General features: G+C 32.7%; 1 pseudogene; it reads right to left on the reverse strand.

Moving 5' to 3' along the window:
• On the reverse strand, window positions 2,647–4,554 carry LOC109357996 (annotated as a pseudogene).

Below are 7,516 nucleotides of genomic sequence, written 5' to 3' on the forward strand. Positions count from 1 at the left end.
GTTGAACTCATTATTTGTGCATTGACATGTTCATATGATTCATTCTATTAGGCAATTCCTTGTGTTTCGACATAACCCTATACTATACTACAATTCAATCTTGAAAGAGGTGAAAATTGTAAAATAGTAAAGTGTTATCAGTAAATTTATTTGTTGAAAACACATTTTAATATACAAAAGTGATGAAGCTAACTTACTAACTTTTATTCATTTTTATTTACATTCCAGCATTTATTTATTCTTTAATACCAACCTTCCTTAAGGAAGAAGTTTGGTTGGTTAATAAAAGGAACCTGAAATGAAGTAATTAAATAAATGTCACTTAAATTTATTATTCTTTTGTTATTTATTTATTTATTTGATTCTAACAACTAACTATTCATCACTTTTGTACATTAGAATACCATTAAACCGGTGTTGGAATTTATTCCACAAAACCGAGATGGTATCCAATGGTACTTAATAATTATGTGATAAGGGATTGCTTCGATACCATTGTACCGGCGTTAAGGAATTTATTCTAACAAATCCGACATAAGGCAAAGAAGGAATAACTTATTCACATGATTATTAAAAGTAAGTTGTAACTGGAATATTCTTGAAACCATTATACCGGTGTTGGAATTTATTTCAACAAAGCCGAGATGGTGAACAAAGGATAAAACCGAGTTCACTTACTTAATCAAATAAAAAGAAAACACACCGAATTGAGGGAATTTTCGCTTTCAACAAATTGGCACTACTGACAAAACAATTTGTTGAGAGGGGAAACCAACTCTCCCCCCAAGATAACCTTTCAACAGCAAGTCAAAAAACTATAAGTTATGTGAGAAGCTATAAGTTCTCTGCCAAACAATGCTTTATAAATCGAAAAGATATAGTATAAATGTTACATTTAATTTGACCTTAATATCTATTAATTGTGAAAGTAATTTTTCATATAAATAATATATCATCCACCATTCACAATTTTCTGAAAGTCAATTATAATTAACACATGAAATAAAAAATAATACAATAATGATATAAAATACTCCTAGTGCATATATATTCAACTCCATATAATTTTCCTTTTCATTTTATGACTTGATCATGAGATATTCTTAAACTATAATAACTACAAGAGTAAATTATATTGACACCCCTTGAGTTTTAGCGAAATTATACAAATCACCTCTCATTTTTTACACATACATAAACCCCCTAATTTTTATATTTTCATTATATTGACCACCCCTGCACGAAAAAATAAGTGTAATATTTTAAACAAAGTATGTGATAAACGTAATTTAGTTAAACAAAACATGATATATTGTGGAGTGAAGTCCAAATAATATATGAGTCAATATCTCTTTATAATTTTTGGTTCGTTACGATGTACTATAAGATCGATTTAAACAATATCTCTTTAGAATTGTTGATATATTTTGTAACCAAAAATAATAAATATATATTGATTTGTATATTATTTGGACTTCTCTCCACAATATATCATGTTTTGTTAACTTAATTGCATTTATCACATTTTTTGTTTAAAATATTACAGTTATTTCACATGCATGTAATGGAAGTATAAAAATTTGGGGATTTGTGTAGGTGTAGAAAATTGAGGGATAGTTTGTATAATTTCACTAAAACTCAGGGCGTGTCAATGTAATTTACTCTAACTTTAATTAATGTGTTAAAACAAAAATGTATTTCTATAGTTTTGCAAAAAAGAAATATGAATGAATAACAAACCTCTTATATCGTTGTAGATGTTAAAATCTAAGATAGCCGAAGCATCCTCTCCATTAATGGATATGCAAATACCACACATCAACATATGAAGAAAAATAATTACTTGTTTCTCCATTAATGGAGAGGATCTTTATTCCTTTTAAGATGACCGGTGAAGAATTATTCCCAACTATGTAACTCATAAGAATGAGGTCACATTACAAAATATTGCTTTGTGGGTGCTATGATGGAACAATGAAATGATATATATATATATATATATATATATATATATAATTGTTAATCATGTATAATGTTTTTTAATTGAATCAAATTCACTTTTGACAAAGGAATTTGGTGTTTATCACAAAAATATTGTGGTGGCCCAGTCACTTATCACAAGAGCAAAAAAAAACCACTATTTGTGTTTGGATAGGTTTAACCTTCAATTGCCCAACTTCATTGTGCACTCCACCACACAAACATCCATGATTTCATCACATTGAAATAAGGGACACTATGAAATTTTATAAGGTCCAAAAGCTATGTTGAGCATTCTTTAATAAATAATTTGAACATTACTATGCGTGCCAAAAGAAATGAAAAAGAATTACCTAAGATAAAGATTATGATTTGTGAAGAAGAAAAAACTGAAGGCATTTTTTTGGGAGAAATGAGAGAGGTGGACATTTTTGTTTTGTTCACACCCCATTCTCTACTTTGTTTTCTTGATTTTTATTTCATTGTTTTATTCTTGTTTGCAACATATGAACACATATAAACATCTCACAATGGAGGAAATTAAACCCCTCCCATTTAAAACCCCAACAAGTTACATCTCATACTCCCTAAGAGAAGATAATATATTATAAGCTTTATAAATTACTCCCCCTATGGTAACTTAAAATAAACATTGACCAAAGAAAATTAAAAGTTCAAAGTAAAATTAAAACCCATTTTCATTGTCCCATTTTCCTTCACATGATATTGCAGGCTGAAGTAGTATTCTCATCATTAAAATAATTGTATGATTCTAGAGCAGGTTGAGGATAATTATAAGGTGGAGGATACATATAATTCATTGGGATAGGAGGGCGAGCATACATCAATTGTTGCTGGTTCATATTCCCCATTGCCCTTTGATGGTTCATCATAGCAGCTATATACTGTTGTTGTTGATCAAGGTTTCCAAGCATCATCATAATTGGACTACCACCTGGAAAGTATCAGTTGTCGATGCCACCAGGAGATGCACCTGTTGGGAAACGTTGGACAGCTGGGACATTCCCCATTTGGTTCATTGGCATTGGCATGTTAGTGCTAATGGGTCCTCCCATTGGGGTGCTCATGTTACCTATAGGGCCCACATTAGCCCCATTTATGCTAGGATGAGCACCACCACCATTACCTATGTTGGGCATTCCATTGTTCATAGGTTGAACAATTCCCTCTCTTATCATTCCATTTCCCTTTTTACCCATATTGTCATCGCCACCGCTACCATGTCCATTGTTGCCATATTTGTTGTTGTTTCCACCTCCATTCTTGTTACTGTTGTTTTTGTTTCCCCCACCCTGGGGCTGATTGTTAGTGCTGCCAGCAACACCACCTCCTTTCTTTCCTCCATTTCCATTTTTTCCATCATTTACTTGAACGGGCATAACACCACCGCTGCCACCATCTCCACCACCACCTTTCTTCCCATTGCCACCGCCACCTTTCTCTCCCTTCTGAGCATTCATCATTTGTGAATGATTCTCATGCGGCATAGCTCCACAATTCCTTAAACCTTTCGGAGCATTCATCATTTGTGGATTCATCATACCATTCATCATCATCATTTGAGCACCTTTACCTACCGGCGGAAGCTTCATGTTATTCGTAGGAGGATGACGAGGATTGTCCATTTCATCATCAAACTCATCATCGAAATCGTCATCATCAAGATCGTCTACATCATCATCAGACAAGTCATCATCTTCCTCAGGCAAATTGAACTTCACATTCTTCATGTTTGGGTTCTGATTTGGAGGCAACATTTTCATATCCTTGAATTGAGCCGGAAGTTTCAGATCTTGAAACCCTTTCATCTTCTGAAGTTGTTGAAGCTGCTGCATCTTCTGGAACTATTGTTGCTGCTGCATCTGTTGGAGTTGTTGTTGCTACTGCTGAAGTTGTTGTTGCTGTTGTGGATTATTCTGTCCTTGTTGACCACCATCGCCGCCGCCACAACCACCACCCTTGGGCTGGTTGTTTCCATTTCCACCCTTCTGATTCTGACCCTTAGTATTTCCCCCACCTTTGCCATTGTCAATTTGCATGTTCTTCATCTGATTCGCAAGCTGGTTCTGGTTATTGTTGTTGTTGCCATTGTTATTGTTTGCTTTAGGAGCACCCCCATAGTTCTGCATGTTTCCCTGACTTTGTAAGCTTCTTGATGATAACTTCAGGATCCACGTTCCCTGAAACAGTGACTCTGCCTTGTTCAACATCTATCTCTGTGGTAAATACCCCTGCAAAGATGACCCATTGAATCAACTAAAGATTTAACCTAGATATGGTTGTATAAAAATAGAAGATTCAAAGAGATGGATAGTGATATAAATTTGTTTTCTTAAGATAATAATAGAAGAAAAAACAAAGCTTTTAAGAGTGGAAAATATGGATCAAGAGGGTAACATCATTGTTTTGTTTTCTAGCAAGTACAGTGAATATAATAGATAGAAGCATGCCATCAATCTTTTGTAAGATTTTCTTCACCTTCTGTTTACATCCTTCACAGTGTATATTCACTTTAAGAGTACATTTATGCTTGCACAAACAATCCCAAAACCAAATAATAGTAAAGAGAAAATTTCATTTCATTGTAAACATGAAGAATTAAGATTAGAATAAAAATATATCTTTCTTTACCATAAATAAAAAATAAAACTTTTACAGTCATGAAGTAAAAATATGAAAATAATAGATGAAATGAGAAAGAAAGTGGTGGATTTGATGAAAGTGGTAAAGAGATATAAGTGATATAGTTTACCCGAATCTTCAAAAACTCTTATTTACTCATTTTAAACTAGAACCAAAAATGCAGAAAGGTTGGTGATAGATCTGAGAAAGAGATATATGAAAACAAGAGAGAAAGGTTGTAACAATGTTTGGTATATTATTGTAAAGCTTTTGGAAGCAAAGACGGAACCAATGACAGAAGAGAAAAGAAAAGTTTATTCAGTATCTAAGTTTAGCAGAGAAAAAGATTTTGAACAAACAAAGGCTCAAACTTGAACATATATAGAGAGAGAGGTTGGTAGTCATAACAATCTCTGAAACCTGTGATTCAGGATGAAAGAGAGAGAAATAGGAATAGACATCGCTCATGAGCAAGAAAGGAAACAAACTCAGAAGAGAAACAAGAGTAGTGCTACTACTCTTCTAACTTTATAAGACATTATTTAATGACATTAATATATGTATATATATACACGTTTAATAAAATGTTTTTTTTACCTGCATCTATTATTTATAGAGAGAAAAAAAAGTAAAAGTAATATATATCAATGATGGATGATGTAATAATTGTGTATCAATTTTTTACTCTGATAGTGCATATATATTATTTTTTTATTTGTATCTAAAGAAAAATGTATGTTTGATTGTGTATAAATTGGATACATTATCATTATGTCATCAAACATTCATATTTAATCATTATTGGGTATTAAAAAAAATGAGAATAATATATCTCCTTGTATAAGGAGATAACTTATCTTCTCTAACCAGTAAAAATGTGACATGTGTGCTATTTTGTTTATTTTTAAAAATATTTTTATAGAAAATGATGAAACATGACACATGTCATAATTTTATTGGCAGGAGGAGATAACTTATCTCCTTATACAAGGAGATACTCCATTCCCTTAAAAAATAGATAACACATTAACTATATATAAATCTTTATATTAATAATGTATAAATATTTAACTAATATATCTATGTCATTCTTACTTTTGATCAATGATAAAAAAATATGTTGAAAGTATAAAAATGGTTATATTATCATTCCATACATATTATACTCTAGATATTTTTTAGATAGACGTTTTATACTAATATGCAGTAGCCCCACCATAGCCCCCACAATTTTAACCGTGGCTAGGTGGAGTGTCAAGTTGTGCTTAGAAACTGCCTTTTAACTCACTTCTATCTACTCTGGTTTAGCTTCACCCAAAGCTGAGAGTCAATCACTCACTCATTCTAACATGGGAATGCTCAAAATTCATAAATTAGTGGCTTGAATCAAAAAACCCCAAATTCTTCAAAAACCCAAAAACCTAAAATCTCAAATCCATGGCTTCCTCTTCTAAATCAAAGAAACAACGCTCCAATACCACTCAAAGGAGTCAAGGAACAACAGCTTTGGAATGCATCCCTCTAAACTTGACAAGGCTTCTTGCTAATGATGAGCAACGCAAGATATTTGAGGAACACTTCCATGGTTGCGCCATTTTTACTCCAAAATATGGTAATGTTGATATTTTGAGTTTGAAGATTTTCTTTTCCCGATCTCTCACGACAACAAAACCATTTTAAATTTCTATTGTGAAACAAATGACATTTATCCCGAACTTGTACGAGTATTATATTGTAACATGAAATTTCGGAAAAATCATCTTACATCCTATGTCAAAGAAAAAGACATTGTTTTAGATCTAAAAACTTTCAGTTCATTGTTATGTAACATACCCTATCAAGGTAACATAACATGTTTCGGTCTTGTATGTGAATGGGATAATTATGACCAAAATGATTTTTATCATTCGTTATGTCGACTTTCGAAAAAGGAAATAGAAATGCGTAAGCAACAAGGCTTTGGAGAGACTGTCAAACACCGAGACATCCTATCTGCTGGATATCTCAAACTAGAGGAACGTTTGATTCATTATTTTTTGAGCTATGTCATAATACCAAAATTTTCAAATCATTCTCAAATAAGTGACATAGAACTCCAATTGATGTATGCCATACAGTTTAACATCAAAATCAATTGGTCTCTGATGATAATGAGACAAATGTGGACCGTTAGAGGTACTCAAAGCCCTTTGCCATATGCGATCTTTATAACCAAAATTCTTCAGCATTTATGACCGGTGAAACAAAGATGCCTCTGAATCTTCGAGAAAGCCACATTGATGTGGATGTGATCCACAAAATGGGTTTTACCAAAGACCTTCGAACCTGCACTTATACTCCTAGAACTGACTAGTCGATTACTAATACTGAACCATCTGAACCTGAAGCTCCTAACCCTTCACAACCATCTGAATTTCATGCTCAATCGTCCTCATCTGCTGCCATGCCCTCAAACCAAATGATTATGGATGAGTCGGTTTCTCTCCGAGGCTACATCACTCATCGGATATATGCTCTCAACTATCAGAATCAACAAATCCGATATGAACTTCATTGCCTCTCCTCTATGATGGACAACATGGATATAGATGAAGATAACTCGGAGCCTGAATCTTAGTATATCTATTAGGATTTTCTGGTTATTCTACTTTAAAATCTCGGACAAATTGTTACTAAGTTGCTGTTTGTTTTTGAGTTATTCCTGCATACTTTTGGACAAATTACAGTATGATGTTTTATGTTTTATTATTCTATTCCTGATATTTTGATTGAAACATCTTATCTAGTCACTACATTAATTTTTATATCCATTGTGCTATACATCATGTATGCTATATATGTTATATATCTTGTGCTGGACTCTTGGCTTTTCTACTTTTTGATGAAGTCAAAA

This window comes from Lupinus angustifolius, chromosome LG10 (assembly GCF_001865875.1).
Source record: "Lupinus angustifolius cultivar Tanjil chromosome LG10, LupAngTanjil_v1.0, whole genome shotgun sequence".
NCBI classification, from domain to species: Eukaryota; Viridiplantae; Streptophyta; class Magnoliopsida; order Fabales; family Fabaceae; genus Lupinus; species Lupinus angustifolius.